Here is a 23,729-nt window from a genome sequence, read left to right as displayed (position 1 = left end):
CTGGGAATCGCTACAATGACACACTGCCCATGGAAATAGTTCAGACAATTTCCGGATGAAGCAAGGAAGTATCACAATCAGGGGTCTTCAAATGATAGTAGGAAAAAGAAAGACAAAAACACCTCTGAATTGGGACTCTGTTGAACAGAACTGAATTTTAATTAAGCAACAAGATAGGAGACACCATGCATTTCCAGGCAATTATGGAACACCGTAGGGGGTGTTGTCAAGTAAAAGGCTGCAGGCTGAGTGACTTCAGAAGCTCACCAATTCCACTGAAACATGGACCCCAGGATGTCTTGTTGTGAATGGGGAGCAGTATCTGTCAATGAAAAGAGGAGAGAACTCTGGTGGTGAGACCAAGCAAGTCATCGCACGGAAAAGCGGGATTCTAATGTCTGAACAGAAAGATTCTGGGCTCTTTCTGTGTGGTGGTGCTGAGCACACACCAGGCTTTCCCGGTGGCTCAGTGGTAAAGAACCTGCTTGTTAATGCAGGGGACACAGGTTTGATCCCTGGGCCGGGAAGATCCCACATACCGCAGAGCAACCAAGTTCATGTGCTACAAGAGAAGCCACTGCAATGAGAAGCCCATGCACCACAACTAGAGAGTAGCCCCTGCTTGCTGCAACTAGAAAAAAGCCCACGCAGAAAAAAAGACCCAGCACAGACAAAAGTAAGTGATAAACTAATAGTTTTTTTTTTAATTAAAATAAAGATTAGAGATTTTGTTAAAAAAAAAGTTATTGATGGACAGATGTTAATATACCCATGGTTGGCTCTACTCATGTCAGTTTGAGGCTGGACTCAAATTTAAGTTTTCAGAATAGAATTGTTGATACTCTACCCCAAGCCTACCCTTCTCCTAATCTTCTCCATTTCATTAAAGGTCACCACCATCCACAAGCTGCTCAAGATGAAAACTTTGTGATCATCCTTAATTTCTGGCTATTTACACCCTCTGTGTCCACTAGCAAGTCTTTTAGCTCTTCTTTCAAAAAATACATCCCACATCTAACCACTTCTCATGTTTGTAGTGTCCTCCCAACCGTACTCTCAGCTTCCTCTTTTGCTTTGTATATTTTATTCTCTACATAGCAGCTTGAATCACCTTTAAAAGATATAAATCTTTCCCCTATACAAAACCCTCCAGTGGCCCATATTCACTCAGAATAAGATCCAAATTCCTTCCTATGACCCACAAGGTCCTACTTGATACAAGCCATACCTTCACCTCTCACTCTTGTCTCATTCCACTTTCCTTTCTCACTCTATTTCAGCCACATTGATCTTGCTGTTTCTGTAAAATACCAAGCTAGTTACCACCACAGGGACTTTGAATCTGCTTTTCTCTCTGCCTGAGCTATTTGCCTCAGAGAACTATCATATAACAATCAATAACACGAGGCTTGTTTCCTCATGTTATTCAGTTTCGACTACAGTGAACTTCCTTCAAGAATATTTCCCTGTGACTCGTATATCCAGACAAAACTACAATTCAAAAAGACACCTGCCCCCAATGTTTACAGAAGCGAAAACACGGAAACAGCCTACGTGTCTAGCAACAGATGAATGGATAAAGATGTGCTGCATATATGCAATGGAATATTACCTGGCCATAAAAAGAATTGTGTTGCCAGTTGAAGCAACATGGACCAACCTAGAGCTTATCATACTAAGTGAAGTAAATCAAAAATAGAAAGAAAAATACCATATGGTATCATTTATGTGTGGAACGTAAAATACGACACAAACGAACTCATCTACAGGACAGACTCACAGCCATAGAGAAGAGACTTGCCAAGGTGGCGTGGGGAAGGGATGGATTGAGAGTCTGGGATCAGCAGATGCAAATTAGTATATACAGAATGATAAACAACAAGATCTTACTATATATAGCACAGGGAACTATATTCAGTATCCTGTGGTAAACTGTAACAGAAAAGAATATAAAAAAGAACGTATCTATGTGTGTGTGTGTATAATTGAAACAAAGAGAAAAAAATATTTCCTCATCACATACTCTTCTTTTCCAATTTCTCCCAAAGTTTACATTCTACCTACTTTATTTTTCCTGATAATATTTCTCTCCACCATAAATTATATATTTATTTGTTTATTTCCTGTTTTCCCTGCTAGCATACAGACTCTACCAGGGCAGGAAACTCATCCATCTGACTCACCTCTATGCCCCTCATACCTATTATAGAACCTGGCATGTGGTAGGAGCCAGAAATATTTGTTGAAGAAAAGAATAAACTGATAGTGGAAGATGGGTAACCATCTAAAAAAAAATCAGGGTGATTTAACTGGAATAAGGAGAAAAGAATGGTGGGCAAGTACTGGCCACAATGTATCCCTATATAAAAGTATCTGGTTAGTAGATCAATCTATTTTCTGAATTTCCAGTAACTAAGAGGAACCACAAGTAGTTGTAATAATAACAACACACGTAAGAGACCAGCCTTTTCCTGGCTCATCTAAAATACTAGGTTTATTAAATATGTTCAAGAAAGACCCTTCATGCTGGGAAAGCTTGAAGGCAAAAGGAGAAGGGGGTGGCAGAGGATGAGATGCTTGTTTGGCATCACTGACTCAATGGACATGAGTTTGAGCAAATTCCAGGAGAACAGTGAAGGACAGGGAAGCCTGGCATGCTGCAGTCCATGGGGTCCAGGCAAGCCTGGCAGGCTGCAGTCCATGGGGTCGCAAAGAGTTGGACACAAATTAGCGACTGAACAAGAAGAAGAAGAAGAAAAACTACTGAGATATGGGACTCGCATTCTGGGCTATTTAGACTTTTGGTTCAGAAGTTCAAAAGTAAACAAGAAGTTTGTGAAGGAGCTGCTGTAAGTGAGGTTGCAAGGTACCACTGAAATACACCATCTCATATTTCATTTTAGCATCAGAACATGTTGACTGAATATTTCCACCTTCCTTTTTTACACAAGAAGAACTATAAGGATGGGTATTTAAGAAAGTAAAGGTAAAGATTTCATCATCCTAAACTGGTCTGATTTGATTTCAGACATAAAAGCTGAACTACTTTGAATGCATGAACTAGATCATTCTCTTCCTATAAATACAGCAGAGCAGCCTAACCTATTTTCAGGTGATGTGACGCCTTTTTTTTTTTTCCTTCCTAAAGCTCGTATTAAGAGTCTGATTTTAAGAGCAAGTGATCAACACTATGGCCTCATTGCAATGATGAAAGGCTGAACTTTTTTCCCACCTGTATTCTTCACTCTCTTTCAATCAATTGCCTTAAGATTTTAGAGATAGCTTCATTGATTCTCCAAATCTCCCCATCCACCCTTCTATCAATACTGAGTTCAAGGTTACAGGAGGTACCATTTGTCTTATTGATGTAATTCTTCCTTCTATTTCCACTGGCCTAGCTTGGATCAATTTTATTAATAATACAGTTGGTATCTTTCCACCCTTTCCCCCTCCCTCAATCCCCAAATACACTTCAACTTTAACCTTTCCATTAAAAGTATTCCCTCTTTCTCAGAACATTGTGAAAAACTGCACTGTCAAGAATAAACCCTCCCTCTGCTGTCTCTGAACTGAGGGTGTTCAACCTTCAATGAATGTTTGAAAAATTGCAAGCTTAGGGAGTCTTTGTTTCCAATGTTTGCATGTTCTTTTCATCGCAAAAGGTTCAAAAGTCCAATCTCATTTTATTTACCTTTCTACTATGAGCGATCTTTCTTTTTGTATGTTTCAAATTTACTTTTTTTTATCATAAGCTTCCTGAAGGTAGATATTGTATTTTAGTCACCTCTAAGCCTCCCCTATGGCTTAGCAAGGAGCTTGACACATAGGAGGTATTCAATAAGTATTTGGAGAATGCATAAGTAAGTGGATTGTTAAGGTTTCCATAGGGACACTTATGTTATCCTCCTACAGATTTTCTAGAAGGTGGATTCAAAATGAGTGAACTGACTCCACAGGACTGAGCTTCTAACAGCCTGGGTGTCTCTTATCTCAGTATCCCCAGGAGTGGACAAACAGCTGGTGACACAGAGGAGTAAAATGAAATGAAATATTGGTAAAGGAAAGAATAACAGCAATACAAAATTTTTTGTTTACTAGAGTGAAAAGTTGCATACAAAGCTCCTTGAATTCCACAGGATGCTAGACTTTTTCTGCTGGGAAGAGGAACTTGATGAAAGGGACTGCATGGATTGAATGGTAACCCTGACTTCCCTAAAAGATGAGTCCAAGTGCAAATCCATAGAACCTGTGCATGTGGTCTTATTTGGAAGAAAGAGTCTCTGAAGACATAATTAAGGATCTTGAGATGAGATCATCCTGGATTTCCTGGTGGGCTTTAAATCCAAAGACAGACATCCTTAAAAGAGACAAAAGAGGAAAATACACAAAAAAGAAGAGAAGGTGATGTGAAGATGGAAGCAGAGACTGGAGTGATCTAGCCACAAAGAAAAGGATGCCAGCAGATACCGGAAGCTATAAGAGGCAAAGAAAGAGTCTCCCTTAGAACCTCTGAAGGAAACACAGCACTTCTGGTGTCCAGAACTGTGAGAGAATATGTTTCTGTTGTTTTAAGCCACCAAGTGTGTGGCAATTTGTTACAGCAGTCTCAGGACTCTGATACAGACGCTTACATTGAATCCTTGTCCTGTTGAATCCTTTCAGCTTTCAGTATTTTCATTTTTTCACGAGGGGAAAGTTGAAGCACATAGAAGTGAAGTGATGGTGGTCTCATAGCTGGTCAGTAAGAGAGCTGAGATTTAAAACAACGTGCATCTTGAATAACAGTTCCACAGATTTTCAATGAGACGAGGCTTTTGCTCCCAGCCCAGGTGAGACTCCAGGGTTATAGACCCAAATAATGTGTGAGATCTACCTTTGAGGAGCATTCAGGAAACATATTGCCTTATACCAAAGCCCATGTTCTTTCTTCTGTATGTGTTGCAAAAAGAAAATGAGAAGTTCGACTTACACATGTGCCAGTTTTTCCTTCCATACTTGGCTTTCCAATCTAGATATCCTGTGTATCAGAAGACCATGTAAACTGTCACAGATGCAGGCAGGAAAGGAGGAAGAAGAAAGAGAATGCCAATCTCCAAGAAAGTGGTAACAAGGGAGTAGTTCTGCGATGAAGACACTGGCTATCTGATACACAGCTGGAGGCTAGTTTCGCCCTCTGGAGTGACAAGAGGGTTTAAAAAAAAAAAAACACGTCTTTCTCGGGAATTCCTTCAGACATTGAAAGCCAGCTATTATATCCTACCTATGTGTACTCTTTTTCAAGTACATCTTTCATCTGTGTATTGCTTTAAGGTTTGAAAAACTCTTTCATCGCATATTAACATGCTTAACCCTTCCCATGGTTGAATGAGGTAGGAATAAATTTTTAACTGAGTAGGAAAGGAAATAGTTTCACAGATGTTAAATGATTTTCCAGATTAGAGATAGAATTCGCATCCAAGAATTCTGAATACACATTTCCTTACATCTGCAAGTGAAAAATCACGGACAGAGAGCCTTTGTATCAGGGGAAGCTAGTCCTCTAAAATTCATTCTCCCTGTCAAATTTTAGCTAGGCGTCTGGTCACTCAAATAAAAGCAACATTTCTTAGGCACCTCAGCCGCTAATGGCGGCATGTGACTAAGTTCCAGCAAAAAAGAAACATGCAGAAGGTTATTTCCAATTTTTTGAATAAAGTCATACACAGAAAAACTATGTTCTTCTTTTCTCTCTGTCCTCTTGATTCCTAGCTGGAATTTTGATGTGTTGGCAAGACATGGGCAGTCATGGACTATGAGGTGAATGCTGTTTTGAAATGGTGAATTAGATGCTAGAAAGGAACTAAGATCCAGTGATCATGGTAATGTCTTGTCCACCATGGATTATTTATATTTACCCACATTTACTGGGGGGCTTCCCTGATAGCTCAGTTGGTAAAGAATCCGCCTGCAATGCAGGAGACCCCAGTTTGATCCCTGGGTTATGCAGATGACACCATCCTTATGGCAGAAAGCGAAGTAGAAGAGCCTCTTGATGAAAGTAAAAGAGGAGAGTGAAAAAGTTGGCCTAAAACTCAACATTCAGAAAACTAAGATCATGGCATGGGGTACCATCACTTCATGGCAAATAGATTGGGAAACAATGGATACAGTGACAGACTTTATTTTGGGGGGCTCCAAAATCACTGCAGATGGTAACTGCAGCCATGAAATTAAAAAATGCCTGCTCCTTGGAAGAAAAGCTATGACTAACCTAGACAGCATATTAAAAAGCAGAGACATTACTCTGCCAACAAAGGTCCATCTAGTCAAAGCTATGGTTTTTCCAATAGTCATGTATGGATATGAAAGTTTGACTATAAAGAAAGCTGAGCACCGAAGAACTGATGCTTTTGAACTGTGGTACTGGAGAAGACACTTGAAAGCCCCTTGGACTGCAAGGAGATCAAACTAGTCAGTCCTAAAGGAAATCAGGCCTGAATATTCATTGGAAGGACTGATGCTGAAGCTGAAACTCCAGTACTTTGGCCACCTGAGGCAAAGAACTGACTCATTGAAAAAGACCCTGATTCTGGGAAAGATTGAGGGCGGGAGAAGAAGGGGATGACAGAGGATGAGATGACTGGATGGCATCACCGACTGGATGGACATGAGTTTGAGCAAGGTATTGGAGTTGGTGATGGACAGGGAAGCCTGGCATGCGGCAGTCCATGGGGTTGCAAAGAGTAGGATACGACTGAGTGACTGGACTGAACTGAACATTTACTAGGAGAGAATTAATTTCAATACAGTTTGTTTAATTTATAATTACCTTGATGTTTCTGTTATTTTCTCTGAAATCTAATTTTAATTGATATGGTTTCTAAATCTGCAAGGAGACCTACTGGTTCAAAATCTCTTGGGTTTAAGGTTCAGGTGACTTGCCAGTGTTAAATTTCTTTAAAATTGCTTTTGTTGTCTGTAAAAACTGTAAAAATGGAAGGACATTAAAAAATTAGAATTGTACTAAACTGTGGAATACTTATGAGGAGCTGGGATTTTGTTAAGAAAGAATTATTGACATGGATATTGAGTCACTCTATTTCTCTTAGGTCTTGCTACAGGTTGAACTATTGCCTGTTAGAGAGATTGGTTAAACAATTGGGCTTGGTGTAGTCAGCTTATTCCATCCTTTTTTGGCATCAGCTTTATTGTGACATAATTTACTACCATTCAATTCACCCATTTGAAGTATACAATTCAGTGGTTTTTATATTCACAGAGCTGTTGGCAACCACTGCTGTAGTCAATTATGGCACATTTTCATTATCCCCCCAAAAGAAACCCCATGCCCTTGAGTAGTCACTTCCCATTGCACCCTACCCCTCCAGTCCTAAGCAATCAGTAATCTACTTTCTATCTCTATGTGTTTGCCTATTCTAGACATTTTTATATAAATGGCATCATGTCATGTGAACTTTTTGCCTGGTTTCTTTCATTTAGCACAGTGTTTCAAAGGTTCAACTGTGTTGTAGCATGCATCAGTACTTTCTTTTATTGCCATAATAGTATTCCACTGGAGGGATATACCACATTTTTTTTTTTTTTATCTTGCAACTTTATTTTTTATCCTGTGTGATTCTGAGATATATCCATGTTGAAATAATATAGTTCAGTATTCCTTTGTACACCACAGTTTATTCAGTTTTCATATTGATGGTAGGTTGTTTCCAGTTTTGCATAAAATAGATGGTTGGAGTTGCTATTTGCTCTGACCAGAAAGCTCTTTTTAGTTATTTTTATCAGAGAAATATATGCGGACAGTTTATAAGTAGTCAAAGAATATGACAAAATTTGGGGGGGGGGGAAGCAGCCCCATCCCTTTTCCCAGGTCGGCAGTGTCCAGTATGGCAGCTACTAGCCACATGTGACTGTTTAGCAAATGTTCTTTGTCCTAATTGAGAAGAGCTGTGTTAAAATAACACTACATTTCGAAAACTCAGTATGTAAACAAGAATATAAAATATCACATTAATATTTTTATGTTCATTACATGTTGACATGATAGTGTTTTATATGCCAGATTAAATAGATTATTAAAATTTAATGATTAAAAAATTTAACTTAGCTGCCATCATCTGTAAAATGACATATTTTTGCTTATATTTGTGGCTCCCATTTCTGTTGGACAGTCTTGCTTTAAATGATAAGCTCTATGAGAGCAGGAACTTGATCTTGTCCACCACCAGAGCCGTGACAGGCACAAAGCTGATGCTCGATAAATTTAAATGAGTTGATGTATTCAGCAGGTAGAGGTATTTTTTTTTTTGCATTGTTCACTTAGGGTGCTTTGAGTTTTCTTTGCAGTTACTGATTGGTAAAAAAGTTACTTTGTTTTTTTTTTTGTTTTTTTTTTATAAATTTATTTATTTTATTTATCCAATCATCAACTGGTAGACATTTAGGTTGACCCCAATTTGGGGCTTGGATGAACAAGGCTGCTACGAACACTCCTGTCTTATCTCAACTTTGAAGAGTTCTGACCATTACAAAGTTTTTATTCATAGCAAACCACATTCTAGGACTAAGTTACTATTGGTCTTGATTTACTTTCTCGATAATTATTTTAGAAGACAAAATATGTTCCCATTAGTCAACTGGAGTCCTGTCATAGCATCAAGGGAAAAAGCAACCTGTTTCTAGGGTCAGAGTTTAACAACAACAAGATATTAATAACAATAACAGTACTACTAATTGTTGAGATTCTCTTATGTGTTTATCACTTCCCATTAATGCTGTCGATGCACCTTAATTTGGTGAATAATTCCCCTATTGCTCCCATTTTGTAACATGAAGGTTAATACTTCAAAAACCATTTTCATGCAGAAAAGCTTTTTTTCTTTCCCCTAAGAGTATCTTCTCAGGATAAATTACCAGGTGGCACTCATGGTAAAGAATCAGCAGGCCAGTTCAGCAGACACAAGAGACCTGGGTTTGATCCCTGGGTGGGGAAGATCACCCTGGAGAAGGGAATGGCAACCCACTCCAGTATTCTCGCCTGGAGAATCCCATGGACAGAGGAGCCTGGCAGGCTACAGTCCCCTGGGGTCGCAAAGAGATGGACACGACTGAGCACTTGTCAGCAGCAGCAGTAGAAGCCTCTTCTGAGGATAAATTCACAATAGTGCTAGTGAAAACGATAAACCCTCCTGATGCGTAAATGCCATATTGATTTATAAAAGCATTTAGAAATACTAATTTCAGCACACTTCACCGTCCCTGGGTTCTAACCTTTAAAACTTCTACAAATTTAATCAGTGAAAAACACAAACTTCTCAATAATGACTTAATTTGCATATCTTTGATTACTTCTTTATTGTTTTGTTGAGAACTGGGGCTGGGTTACCCCATGGAGTCTTTGTGAAAAATTGGATTTAAATGAACACAAACTTTAACCCAATATCCTTATGAGCAACTGACCAAAGGAGTGATAACATATTCGAATCAAAGGTGATTTCCTGGAACAAGAGGGAGCCTCAGGGGAATTTCCCAGAAATGCCTGCAAAATTCAATTCCATTGAATGTGTTATCTTCATTAATGATTTGGGAGAAAAGAGTAAACAGCACTGAAATTAACTTCACAGATGGCTCTAAATTGAGAGGATTGTAAATAGCAATGAATAATGAGAAATTACACAGGGATGAGAAAGGTGAGAACCAGCAATACATAAACACCAATCCATCCTGGGAAACAAGACTGCCAGGGCAGGAAAGCAGAGGCTTATGACCAATATAAAAGTGGAAAAAAAAAGAGAAGTGTAACACCCACACCCATGGGCACCCACCCTGCACAGAGTAAGTGCCAGGGCCTCTCAGATCCGCACATGCAACCTACTCTTTCATCTATGACCACTCACACACAATGTTCCCTTTATCTGATATCTTATTCTCCAGTATTTACCCAACGGAACACATTCCTCTGAGACTTTGTTCAGAGAGCAGTTCCCTCCTCAAGCTGACCTCCAACTCTTGCCCCAGTCTTCCTCCACACTTCAGGAGTATCCCCTGCCTACAGCTAATTTAGCACTTAAAAAAAAAAAATTGGGCCACATTATGCAGCATGTGGGATTGAACTCACACCTGCGTTGAAAGGCAGAATTTTAACCACTGGATCACCAGGGAAGTCCCTATTTTAGCACTTTTAGAGCTACATTTTGGAATCGTGGAACTTCCCTGGTGGCTCAGATGGTAAAGCGTCTGTCTACAATTCGGGAGACCCAGGTTCAATACCTGGGTGGGGAAGGTCTCCTGGAGAAGGAAATGGCAACCCACTCCAGTACTCTTGCCTGGAAAATCCCATGGGCGGAGAAGCCTGGTAGGCTACAGTCCAGGGGGTCGCAGAGAGTCGGACACGACTGAGCGACTTCACTTTCACTTTGGAATCGTGGAAAGATGGCTACAGTGGTCCAGTAGTTTTTGGATCCCTTCCCATGAGACCATACGGAGCAATTAGGATAGCAAAACTAAAATCCCACAGACAATGAATATTTCCAACACATCCAGGTGATAAGATATTCTCAAGAGCAGCATAACAAGACCCAGTGAAGACAACCCATGGCTGTCTGTGCCACACAGTATCAGCATTTGTGTATCAGGTAGGAGAGGGAAGCAGTTAGGAATCTGGCAGCCTGAGGCCAGAAGAGCTTCTAGAAGAGCCTCATATGTTCATTAGGAAGTGCAGTGAGTGAACCTAAGAAAGACGTGACACAGGGTGAAGCTTCCTCCATCATTTGTGAGTGAATGCCAAGGGTTCTTACAAAGCTGAAGCAGTCCATGCCCTAAACAGTCAAAACTAACTGGTCGACCTACCACACCCTTTCAAGACCAAGCTTCACAGTGAGGAAAACCTCTGGAAAGAGAGCTGATATTGAGCAGAATAGAGACAATAGAAGCAAAGGTCAAAGAAATCCAGATAAAAGTGGAAGGAGGAAAAGCAGTCATGAGCTCTCAGAATTCATAAGGCCTTGGCTTCTTAAAACTGCAAAAACAGCAGAAAAGAGAACTCCAGAGTTCTAAAGCTAGAAAATCTATCCTGACTCATCCCTCCCTCCAAAGACCACAGGAAAAGAAATTTCATGTAAAACTGAGCATGAGAAAAAGACTACACTTAAATACCACACAAAATGATTATGAAAATAGCAAGGTAAAAGCAAGAGGAGAAGGGGACAACAGAGGATGAGATGGTTGGATGGCATCACCGACTCAATGGACATGAATTTGAGTAAGCTCTGGGAGTTAGTGATGGACAGGGAAGACTGGTGTGCTGCAGTCCATGGGGTTGCAAAGAGTCGGACACAAATGAGCAGCTGAACTGAACTGAAGAGCAGAATAATGTCCTTACATATGATAAAAGAATGACCCCTCCAAACTGTATAGACAAGAGGCTATCATATAGAGGGAAGTAAGTAAAAAAGAGAAACACAAATATATATTAATGCATATATGCAGAATCTAGAAAAACAGTACAGATGAACCTATTTGCAAAGCAGAAATACAGACACAGACATAGAGAACAAATGTCTAGACACCGGGGGTGGGAGATGGTGGTGGGGAGGTGGGATGGATTGGAAGATTGGGATTCACATATATACACTGCTGCTGCTGCTGCTGCTGCTAAGTCGCTTCAGTCACGTCCAACTCTATGCGACCCCACAGATGGCAGCCCACCAGGCTCCCCCGTCCCTGGGATTCTTCAGGCAAGAACACTGGAGTGGGTTGCCATTTCCTTCTCCAATGCATGAAAGTGAAAAGTGAAAGTGAAGCCACTCAGTCGTGTCCGACTCTTAGCGACCCCATGGACCACAGCCTACCAGGCTCCTCCGTCCATGGGATTTTCCAGGCAAGAGTACTGGAGTGGGGTGCCATTGCCTTCTCTGCTACTGTGTGTAAAACACTGGCTTCCCTGGTGGCACTAGAGGTAAAGAACTCATGTGCCAGCGCAGGAGAAAAAAGAGCCATGGGTTCGATCCCTGGGTCAGGAAGATCCCCTGGTGAAGGAAATGGCAACCCACTCCATCATCAGTATTTTTGCCTGGAGAAGCCCATGGATAGAGGAACCTGGCAGGCTATAGTCCATGGGGTCGCAGAGAGTTCAACACAACTGAAGCAACTTGGTACATGTATAAAATAGATAACTAATAAGAACCTATTGTATAGCACAGAGAACTCTACTTAGTGCTCTGTGGTGACAAAGAGAAGATATATGTTTATAGCTGATTCACTTTTCTGTACAGTGGAAACTAGCACAAATTGTAAAGCAACTAAACTCTAATAACAAAATAAGAAATAAATTCAAAAATAAATAAAATTTTAAAAAGCGGTGACTCTTGAAGTTTTCTTGTTTTCTAGGGGCAGAAAAATGTATTGCATTATGAATGATAAGCCCTGAGCCTGTTCTGTTAATTAAAATCATGAGAAAAAAATATTACTTCATAGTGGGGAATGAGAGGAGGAAGAAAAATCTGTTTATTAATTGCAATTGCTTATAGCAGAAAACCAACAGACCATAACTAAAAACAAGGAGATTGAGGGTGTTAGTATTTAGATGAAAAAAAAAAAAAGAAATATCTATACACTGCTATGCAGTTAAGTTTCAAATTACATGTTTAAGATAAAATAAGAAAATACATAAACATGCATTTGGTATGCTCCTATTTATTGAGAAAGATGATATATATACTTTATATATATATATATATACACTTCAGTTCTTAAAAAAACAATAAAAGATAAACTATGAATATTTTTAATGATTATCTATAAGTGAAGGATTAGATTAGAGTTAGCTTCCCTGGTGGCTCAGTGGTAAATACCCTGCCTGCCAGTGAAGGAGAGGTGAGCTCAATCCCTTGGTTGGGAAGATCCCTTGGAGAAGAAAATGGTAACCAACTCCAGTATTCTTACCTGGGAAATCCCACAGATAGAGAACCCTGGGGGACTATAGTCCAAGCGGTCACAAAAGAGTCAGACATGACTTAGAGATTAAACACTAACAACATAATGGAAAGAAGGAATAGGGTGAAAGGTACAGAGATGGAAGGTAGGCTTATTTGAACATATTTTGTCTTACAAGTTTGATTTAGAATTATAAATTATTTTCTGTAATTGCAAACTAAAATAAAAGTACTAAAAATTAAAACTGAATCAAGTTAACAACAACAAAAATCCCTAAAAATGCATCTGATTTGTGGCAGAGCTACAGACAGGAATTATTCCAAATAACTTTAAAGGACAGTAATTTTACCTGTACATCCCTAGTGGACTATAGACCAAGGATTTTTTTTTAAGACACAATATAAAAATGAACTGTTTTCTATAATTATAGTACAAGAGATGGTGTTGGTATTATTCTTCCACTGTGTGTGCAATAATAAAGCAACTTTCTGTAATACTCTAATTCTATTATTTCCAATTTTCATGAGATCAAGCATCTCCCAAGAAAGGAGATAAATATGTAATACAGAAAAGATTAAGGAAAACCCCTATAATCCTGACATTGAATTGGAAATATCAGAATAAATTCACGAAATAGATTCTCTTAGAAAATATTTCTTAGCTTTGTTGACTGAAAAGACTCAAAACACTGAAAACCTGATAGCAATGAACATTCCCAAAGCACAGACTGCAATCTTGAAATTTCCTTTCCTAGTAGAAGAAATCAGGTTCCTGGCAGAAGTGACTGATTCTCTACCTGAAGCAGGAAATGCACAAGGTGAGCCTAAAACATTATTAATATAAATTAATATATTAATATTAATATTGCCACACTGGATTCCTAAGAAATTCTCCAAGAGGACCACTAGCGTAAGTAATGTCAGAATCAGGAACCAAATCAAAGAGACTTTCACTGGCCAAAAATAGGACATTTTGAGCATCACGGAGAAATAACTTCAAATGGTTAAAACACAACAAATTTCTTTGCACTCATGAGAACATAATGATGCTTTAAAAATGTAAAGCAATTGGTCACTATTGAAAGATAATAGAGAACTCGATTTACTATTTTTAAAACCTTGACTTCCTTACTCTAGGCAACAAGAGAGTAGAGGGGGAAAGTTTTTTTATTCCTAAATCAATAATTCTATACTGAATCAATAATTCAATGAATCAAAAAGAAGCAATAAAATTAGAATGTTGCCATTTTGTAACCCCTACTTAATAAACAAATGCAGTTATTAACAATTGTCACCAACATCACAAAGAGAGACTTCATGTGCCTCCTGGTAGAAGAGTCCAGTCAGAGAAAAAATAACCAGCCTAAATACTTTAGATCCAATTGCCAGTTTATAAGAAATAGAGGATAGAGAAAATGTTTTAAATGTAACATGTGGATGCAATCACTCAAATCCAGAATTATGGAAGCTATAAAGGCAAAAGACATAGTTGCAAAGGGGAAAAAAGAGATGGAGTGAATATTAGATTTAGAGTCTTAAAATACATGTCAAACAAGGTATGGACTTATTCAAACAAAGTTATTAAAAAGTGACACATGAAAAACGGAAATTTGACCACCACCTTAATGTAGTGTTGGAGAACTGAAGTATTATTGTTACTGAAGAATTACTGTTAACTTTTCAAGGTGTAATAATGATATTCTGTGTTTTTTTTAGATTTCTTAATTTGTAGAGATATATAACTAGTAATTCTGGAAGCAATTATATAATGTCTGAGATTTTCTTCAATGTAACATTATGGACAAAACACACGTATGAGTACAAATACACAGGTGAAATAGGGAGAAATCTGAATAAGATCAGCAGATTGTAGCACTGTTAATATCCTAGTTGTGATATTGTATGGCAGTTTTTGTTTTGTTTGTTTGTTTTAATTTTCTGTACAGCATGTGGGATCTTAGTTCCCTGACCAGGGATCAAACTTGTACCCCTCGCATTAGAAACAGAGTCTTAACCACTGGACGGCCAGGGAATTTCCTGTACTACAGCTTTTGCAAGATGTTACTTTCTGGGGGAAAACTGAGTGAAAGGTATACAGATCTGTGTCATTTCATACAACTTCATGTAATCTACAATGATCTCAGTAAAAATTCAAATTAAAAAATAATCATAATATTGAGGATATTGGTGGAAGCATAAACAAAATAAGAATGGCAATGTTGGTGATTAATTTATAATTGTTGAAGCTGAATTCTAAGTTCAAGGAAGCTCATTATGCTATTTTATTCAAATTTGTATACGTTTGTAATTTTCTATGATACAGTTTTTCGTAAATTAATTTTTCATATCTCTCCATCTGTGAAACTTTTGAAGACAGTATTTGTGTCTCATATATCCCTAGTTGTTTGCATAGGACTTGGTTGAAAATATATTGCTTAGATAAGCTCATGGTTCAATGAACTAACAGAAAAATGGAATAATGAATGAAAGCATATATAAATAGAAAAATACCTCATACTGGTGAACGTTTTAATCCAGGATCAGACGCCAAAGTCCAGTTGTTATCAACTATGCCAAAATAAAGACTTGGGATAATAGAGCTATAGTAGAATATGAATGTGTGTGCGCTCAGTAGCGTCTGACTCTTTGTAACCCCATGGACTGTAGCCCGCCAAGCTCCTCTGTCCACGGAATTTTCCAGGCAAGAATACTGGAGTGGGTTGCCATTTTCTGCTCCAGGGGATCTTCCTGACCTAGGGATCAAGCCCATGTCTCTTGTATCTCCTGCATTAGCAGGTAGATTTTTTTAATACTGTGCTACTTGGGAAGCCCAGTGGACTATGAAACTACTTGCCAACATTTGATTCCCCACCTCAGTGGTGGATAATTTTATTGAAACTTGTTTTGTCATAAGACTTGCTTAGCCAATTAAATATGATAAGAAATTTGTGTCACTTCTAGGAAAATCGTTAAGCAATAAATCACCAGGAAAAATAAGAGAGAGAGAGAAGAGAACTCACCATGTTCTCTCTCTTTCTCTGGGACAGGAAGACAGATATTAATTATTCCAGAAAGTGTTCATTGCATTTCAATGTATGGATCCTGAGTAATGTAGAACAGAGATGCAGACAACCAGTGATGAGTATGTAAAGTATGCAAGAAAGAAACCTCTGTGTTGAACACCACGAAGATTTTAGAGTTGTTTTTTACTATATAATAAGAATAGCATCACCTGATAGAGAGTTACTGGGGTTTTGCTTTGTTTTATTTTAGCAGGAGCAAGAATAGTAAAAGCCAAGCTTGCAACAGCCCAGAAGAGAGTTGATGAAAACAAACTAATGGCAGTGGAAAGTGATGGAGCTGAGAGATGTCGTAGAAGTAGCATCCACAGGACCAGAAAAATGAATAGAGGGCATCAGGGAGAGAAAGATTAGAGAAGTTTTCCAGGGATGTCTGGGTATATGGCTACTATTACTGAGAAAGCATGGGGAGACAAGAGAAGGCTGTTATGGAAGGGGAAGATGATGACTTTGGTCAAGCAAGACTAAAAATATACTCTATTTGTGTTAAAAGTTCTGTTCGCCACCCAACAGACCAATAAAAGGTGCTGGGATAGGGAATAATGACTTTACTTGGAAAGCTGAAAGTCCAAGAATATGGCAGACTAATGTTCTACGAAATTATCTTACCCAAGTCAGAATTCAGGCTTCTTTTATACTAAAAGAGGAGGGAGCATGACTGGCTTTTGCAAACTTCTTGGGTTGGAATCCTTTGTTCTTGCAGCTGTCCACAGAGGCCAGGTCATGATGTTCCTGTAAACCTTCATCAGGACAAATGTTATTCTCTGTTCTGCAGCTTTCTATCTCCTTATGAATAGGAAAGTGTTAAACCCTTAAAAGTCAGAACCTTGACAATGGACGATCTTGTATATTTTAGGATACAGGCAAAATTCTTAATTGAAAGAAAAAACAGCAGAATACAAAGATTAAAGAAACAAATCTAATATGGAGTCAGATTTGTTTTTCCCTGTTACATTTGTATGGTCTAGCTTCTCAGTAAGCAAAACAGAATCGCAACACAGACTGCAGGTATCAGAAATGTGGTGATGTGAGAGGAGGCTCCTCCCAGGGTCGTGTACATGTCCCTGACCTCCCAGCCAGGCTAAGCCTGCAAAACCCCTGACAGATAGGGGTGTTCCTGCTTCTCCACATTTGTCAAGGAAGGCAAATTCCCTGACTTCTCCAGGACCCCAGCAGTGTCTGACAAGGCCAGTCGTCAGCAGGTTTTCCTCTTAGTAGGCAGGCAGCATCCGCCCCTGGGGTGGGCAGACTGCAGAGCATTAATCAATAATCACTTTTATCAGAGCTTTCAAGATTTGGCATTGGAGCTAGTGTTCCTGGATTCCTGGAGTCTGTTTGAGCTTCAACCTTGAAAAGGCCTCTTTCCAGAAGTCTCTTTCCTTGCCAAAAATAAAACAAGCTATGAGAGATCTAAGCCATATATCTTTATTTGGGAGCTTTCTGTGGTAGCAATCTCTTACTGGCAGTGGTAATAATAAAATAAGAATTATAAAAATTATAATTTATTTAGCACTTCATTATATTCCAGATATTGTGCAAAGGGCTATTGAGCCTGGCAGGAATGGGGGAACCTGGGTCTTTCTGGTCTCAGCTGGCCTTTTCCAAACAGAGAATCCAACCTCGGTGAAGCAAGATGCTACCCACTCAACCCCATAAAAGATCAGGAGCTTCCTTCTGCCTCTCCCCACTACTGACCCCAATCACCCTACCAGAGAAGCAGGTGGATCTAGCCTGAAATGCCAAGGTTGTTCCACTCACCAACTGGATCACCTTGAGTGACATAATTTATCCGATTCCCCAGCTTCCCGACAAAATGAGGACAATGGGCAAGACCTACCTAACAATGAGCTAGTCAGGCTCAAATGGACTTATGTATGTGAAAGAACTAATGACCAGGCTTGGTACCCATTCAGCCAAAATACAGACATAGCATCTTCCATCACCACTACGGGGAGACTCAGGACTTTTCTCTTTGAGTCATGACTTAGAGACGGGGTTGGAAACCAGATATACCAGGGCACACATCTTTAGGTCATCATGAACTCTCCAAACTCTGCTCATCTGTAAAATGGGAACAATGACAGGGGCTCCTTCCCAGGACTCTTCTCAGGTCCCAGTGAGATCTTACACGTAAAGCTCTCAGGATGGAGGCTGGCCTGGCGTCATGTTCACCACCAGGTTGTTAGAACGCTTAGTTTGGTTTAGTTTTCAAACATCTCTTCTCCCATTTCCCTGCTATGTGCTAGCACGTGCAGTGCCCACTTGCACTCACTTGAGAGGACCTTGTTTTAATCACCACTTAGGCTGGTCTGTGGATGGGCAACTCGGAGCCTCAGTCACGTTCTAACGGTTCACAGGGAACATGATGCAGCCCTGGACTGTACTTTGAAAACATCCTGTTACTAGCTTCTGGGGAATGAATAACTCCTTGCAGATCTTTATTTTAGAAATGTCTCTACTTAAAAGGGCAAAAAATGTTCAAGGGAAGAGGATTATATTCTTGTTCTCAGATGTTGTTCTGGAAAAGGAACACAAAGTGCTCCCAGTAGGTCAGCATCAATACAATTCTATATTTAATGGTGTGGTTTTGCTTTTGTGAATTCATTATTAGCTGGTCATTAAGAGTATAATCGCTGATTGGAATTGGTGCAGAGGGAGGAATTTTCTTGCTGTCTGCTTCTGAATCTTAATTGTAAGGCAGATGGAATGAGTTTGTGAACTGACCTGGGAACAGGTCTGAAGACATCTTTCTGGTGAAGATGAAAACAAACAAACAAGCCCACAGGCAGCATGGCTCCCAACTCAGTCTGAATGGTGGTAGGGAGGGAAAACCGGACAGGCCTTTCTTGGGCTGAACTCTGGCACCAGTGGCAAAGGAATTTGAAATCAACCAAAGGAATTTGAACTGACCCCCAGAGAGACAAAAGCTAGAGGCATACTCAAATAGATTCATCAATGAGCTTGTTCTGAACCCCTAGTAATAAGCACACCCATCTAGATGCTTATTACATACCAACCACATGACCCTGGGAAAGTGCCTTATTCTCCCTAAGCCTATTTACCTGCCTGTAAAATGGGAATAATAATGTCTTCTCAAGATAACTTCTGTGAGATTTAGCAAACTTATGCTTGGTATATGGTAACTGTTCAGTATGAATTATAATATTATATTATATTATTATTGTATATATTATGCTATAATATAATAATTGCAGGTTTTACTTGTTAAGTAGTTTACACAGGTTTACACAGGTTATACAGGTTACTTCATGTAATACACACAATCCTATAAATAAGCATTCTTATTCTTTAAAAAAAAAAAAGAGGAAAACACAGGCAGAACACTTGATGACATAAATCAAAGCAAGATCCTCTATGACCCACCTCCTAGAGTAATGGAAATAAAAACACAAATAAACAAGTGGGACCTAATTAAACTTAAAGGCTTTTGCACAGCAAAGGAAACTATAAGCAAGGTGAAAAGACAACCCTCAGAATGGGAGAAAGTAATAGCAAATGAAACAACTGACAAAGGATTAATTTCCAAAATATACAAGCAGCACATATAACTCAATACCAGTAAAACAACCCAATCCAAAAGTGGGAAAAAGACCTAAACAGACAATTCCCCAAAGAAGATATACAGATGGCTAACAAATACATGAAAAGATGTCAATATCGCTCATTATTAGAGAAATGCAAATCAAAACTAGAATGAGATATTACCTTGCACTCATCAGAATGGCCATCATCAAAAAGTCTATAGACAATAAATGCTGGAGAGAGTGTGGAGAAAAGGGAACCCTCTTGCACTGTTGGTGGGAATGTAAATTGGTACAGCCACTATGGAAGACAGTACAGAAAGTCCTTAAAAAACCCTAGGAGTAAAATCATCATATGACCCAGCAATCCCGCTCCTAGGCATACACCTTGAGGAAACCAAAATTTAAAAAGACACATGTATCCCATTATTCACCGCAGCACTATTACAATAGCTAGAACATGGAAACAACCTAGATGTACACTGACAGATGAATGGATAATGAAGGTGTGGTACATACACATAATGGAATATGACTCAGCCATAAAAGAAACACATTTGAATCAGTTCTAATGAGGTGGATGAACCCAGAGCCTATTATACAGAGCAAAGTAAGTCAGAAGAGAAAGATAAATATTGTATACTAACACATATATATGGAATCTAGAAAGATGATACCAAAGAATTTATTTGCAGGGCAGCAATGGAGGAACAGACACAGAGGACAGACCTATGGACATGGATAGAGGGGAGGAGAGGGTGAGATGTATGGAAAGAGTAACATGGAAACTTACATTACCATATGCAAAGTAGATAGCCAATGGGAAATTGCTGTATGTCTCAGGGGACTCAAACAGGGGCTCTGTATCAACCTAGAGGGATAGGGTGGGGAGGGAGATGGGAGTGAGGTTGAGAGGGAGGGGACATATGTATACCTATGACTGATTCATGTTTAGGTTTGACAGAAAATGACAAAATTCTGCAAAGCAATTATCCTTCAATTAAAAAAAATAAATACATTTTAAAAAAAGAGCACTTACAACTCAAAACAAACAAGCAAACAAAAAACCCAGAAAATTTAGTCTTAAAGAAGGTAACTTACTTTCCTGGTCTCAAAGCCAGCAAGTAAAGGGTAGAACAGGTTTTAAATCCAGATGATAATCTGATTTCAAATCTTAGGTCTTAATTCCTACAATGTCATGGTCAGCAGCAGAAGCAGGAACATCTGGATTCATCAATAAATAACCCACCATCCTAGCCCCCAAACAGCTTGCAGACTGGTGAGGGAGTCAGACATGTAAACACATAAATGACTCAACAATGTGTTAAGCACTGGAATAGAGTCACAGACAAATGCTGTGAATATATCAAGGAGAGACAAGCTTGTCTGTCTGGTCAAGTGAGAACAGAATCACGGAAGAGACGATATCGAAGCTGAGGAGCTCACCAGGCTGAGAAAAGGGAGCTGAGGTCAAACCAAAGAAATGGGAAAACAGGTACAAGGTTATAAAATCACAAATGGGCATACTCTGCCCAGGCTAAGATGGAAAGTTCAGTGTGCCTTTCGTGGACAGAGCATGGATTGAGAGGGCAGAAAAAGCTCAGCATGTAGAGGTTTACTGGGGCCAGAGTATGAAAAGTCTTATGTATGGCAAGTTTCGGGATTTGTCCTGTAAAAACCAACGAGTGAATGGCAGGGAAGTAGAACCATAAAGTTATCAAACTGTATATTTTTATTACGAAAACTCTCCCATGGCAGTTTGGGGTAGTGGAGGCAGAACTTGAAACGGTGGAAAAGACTTGGAGAATCAAAGAACTGGTGAGTGACAGACAAATAGAACACAGTGTCAGCAAACTGTAGCCTGCAAATAAGGCAGGGTAAATTCTCTGGCCCAAGAATGAAATGCATGTTCTAAGATGGGGAATCATGTCTGCATAGAGGTCAGACACAGAGACGGGGAGGCTTTAAAACGAGAAATGAAGGAGGCAGAAAAATGCCCAGAAAAGGCCTTTTGCTTGAAGAAGATAAGCATGTACTCAGACATTCAATAAATTCATATTAAGTGCTTATTAGATCGTAGGCACTGGGGCACAAAGATGAACATATTGCTGTAGTTCCTGACCCCTTGAGCACAGAGTCAATACATGAGAAGAACACAGAGGACAGGAGGGTTCAAGGGTCACATGGGAAAGACCTTACAAAACATGCTCAAGTATCTCTTCACCTTCCAGCAGACCAAGCATGGATGATGAACAACTTGACCTGGGGGTCATCAACCAGGGAGGCGATGCACTCCCAGAGTATCACAGGGATCTGGTGAAACAGGATTTGAAATAGGATGACGATGATATAGAAAGGTATTCTTTTTCTCCTCAAAACAAGAAGGATGTAGAGTCCACAGACCCAACACTGGTAATCTAAGTGACAATGGAGAGTAACGTTCTGTGGCAACATTAGGATAAGATAGAACAGCCTGGTGCCATTTTAGGAACATGAGATTTGGAGTTTGGCCAACCTAGATTCTCTCCTATTGAGTCTCTGAGTGATCTTGATTGGTAACTTCATCTTTCTCCTATTTCTACAGCCTCTTCATCTGAAGAATGTGGACAATAATATCTCCCACCTAGGTTTGTGGAGAGGAATACATGGGACATTATGAAATGCCTGTTGAAGGGACTGCAATATAGCAGTTGAATGCTGGGAGTCTCTGAGGAAGACTAAAATGTGTATCTCTCCTCCTTGCCCACATTTCTAAGCAAGGGGAGAAATAAAATATAAGAATGTTCTGTAATAACCTAAATGGGGAAAGAATCTGCAAAAGAATGAATCCATGTATATGCATAACTGAATCATTTTGCTGTATATCTGAAACTAACATAATATTGTAAATCAACTATCCTCCAATATAAAATAAAAATTAAAATTAAAAAACACAAGAGTAAAGGTGGAGGTCCAATATTAACTTTATTATTCATGTTCATCTCTTTGCAACCCTTTGGACTGTAGCCCACCAGGCTCCTCTGTCCGTGGGATTTTTCAGGCAAGAATACTGGAGTGGGTTGCCATTCCTCCTCCAGGGATCTTCCTGACCCAGGCATTAAGTCCATGTCTCCGGTATCTCCTGCACTGCCGGTGAATTCTTTACCTGCTGAGCCATCTGGGAAGCCCACTACTAATTATCTGCATAACAAACCACTTTAAAATTTAGTGACTGAAAAACAATCTTCTTTTTGCCTCTAAAGCTGCCATTTGGACACAACTAAATGGGGACACCTTGTCTCTGCTCTACTGAGCATCCAGTGGGGCAACTTGAAGGTCAAGGGCTTGAATCATGTGATGATTCAGTCACACAACTGGCAATTGATGCTGCCATCAGCTGGGACCCACGGCTGGGACACTGATAGAGTCCCCTCAATATACCAGCTGGGTTCTGTGAGCAAGCCTCCCCAGAGGACCAGGTGGAAGTTGTATTGCCTTTTATGACTTAGCCTTGGCATTCACCTGGCATCACTTCTGCCATCTTCATGGTCCCACCCAGAAGTAGGGGTGGGGACACAGATTCCCGCCTCTTGATGGAGGAGCATCAACATCACATTTTAAGAAGAACACATGTGAAACAGGATATGAATTGACACAGTCATCTTTGGAAAACATAATCTGTCCCATCCATAGGTGTAACCAGTCAGGCTAAGCTGTGGAGGAGGGTTTAGTATACACATAGATGTGGGAAAAGTTTAGGAAAGGACCCGCATCTAATTATGGTGGAAGTTGTAACCACGTCTTAGCCTGAGAGATAAAGGAGAGGAGTGGTTGCCTGGCAGACTGCAGTAAAGAAAGCAGCCAACCAAAAACAGTCAGTGCAGAGAGATCCAAAGGAATAAATACCCCACCCTCACTCTCCTTCCTTTTTATCTCCCTCGAGGCCCCTCATTCCAAGTCTTCAACCAGAGGGCAGGTAGTCTGTTGATGCAGGAGGCAGTTCAAGATGCAGCAGAGAACAGTGAAATCAGAATATGGATCTGGAGGGGGCAAATAAAAGTTATACAATACAAAATCCATGTTGGGATATCTGGGTTTAGGTAGGATGACTAAATGGTTTGACTGTCTTAAAGCCTCTCAATCTCCAACTAGGGCCAGCCCATCCATAGGAAGCTGGCATCTTCAGAGTACATACATTT

The 23,729-nt window shown here is 39.7% G+C and overlaps 2 long non-coding RNA genes across 2 annotated transcripts in view; both read right to left on the bottom strand.

The window, feature by feature from the left end:
- Positions 1-23,729, bottom strand: part of LOC145545951 (uncharacterized) — a 145,714-nt gene that overhangs the window by 114,747 nt on the left and 7,238 nt on the right. The window lies entirely within an intron of this gene.
- Positions 136-20,829, bottom strand: LOC145545952 (uncharacterized). The gene is made up of 3 exons (XR_014082362.1): positions 20,653-20,829; positions 16,619-16,749; positions 136-322 (listed from the first exon to the last, which is right to left on the bottom strand). It is a non-coding gene; the product is annotated as an uncharacterized LOC145545952 (long non-coding RNA).

Source organism: Giraffa tippelskirchi, chromosome 4 (assembly GCF_054371585.1).
Source record: "Giraffa tippelskirchi isolate mGirTip1 chromosome 4, T2T-mGirTip1v1.2.pri, whole genome shotgun sequence".
NCBI classification, from domain to species: Eukaryota; Metazoa; Chordata; class Mammalia; order Artiodactyla; family Giraffidae; genus Giraffa; species Giraffa tippelskirchi.
The sequence above is the reverse complement of the archived record's forward strand: the minus strand, read 5'-3'. Positions and strand labels throughout refer to the sequence as shown.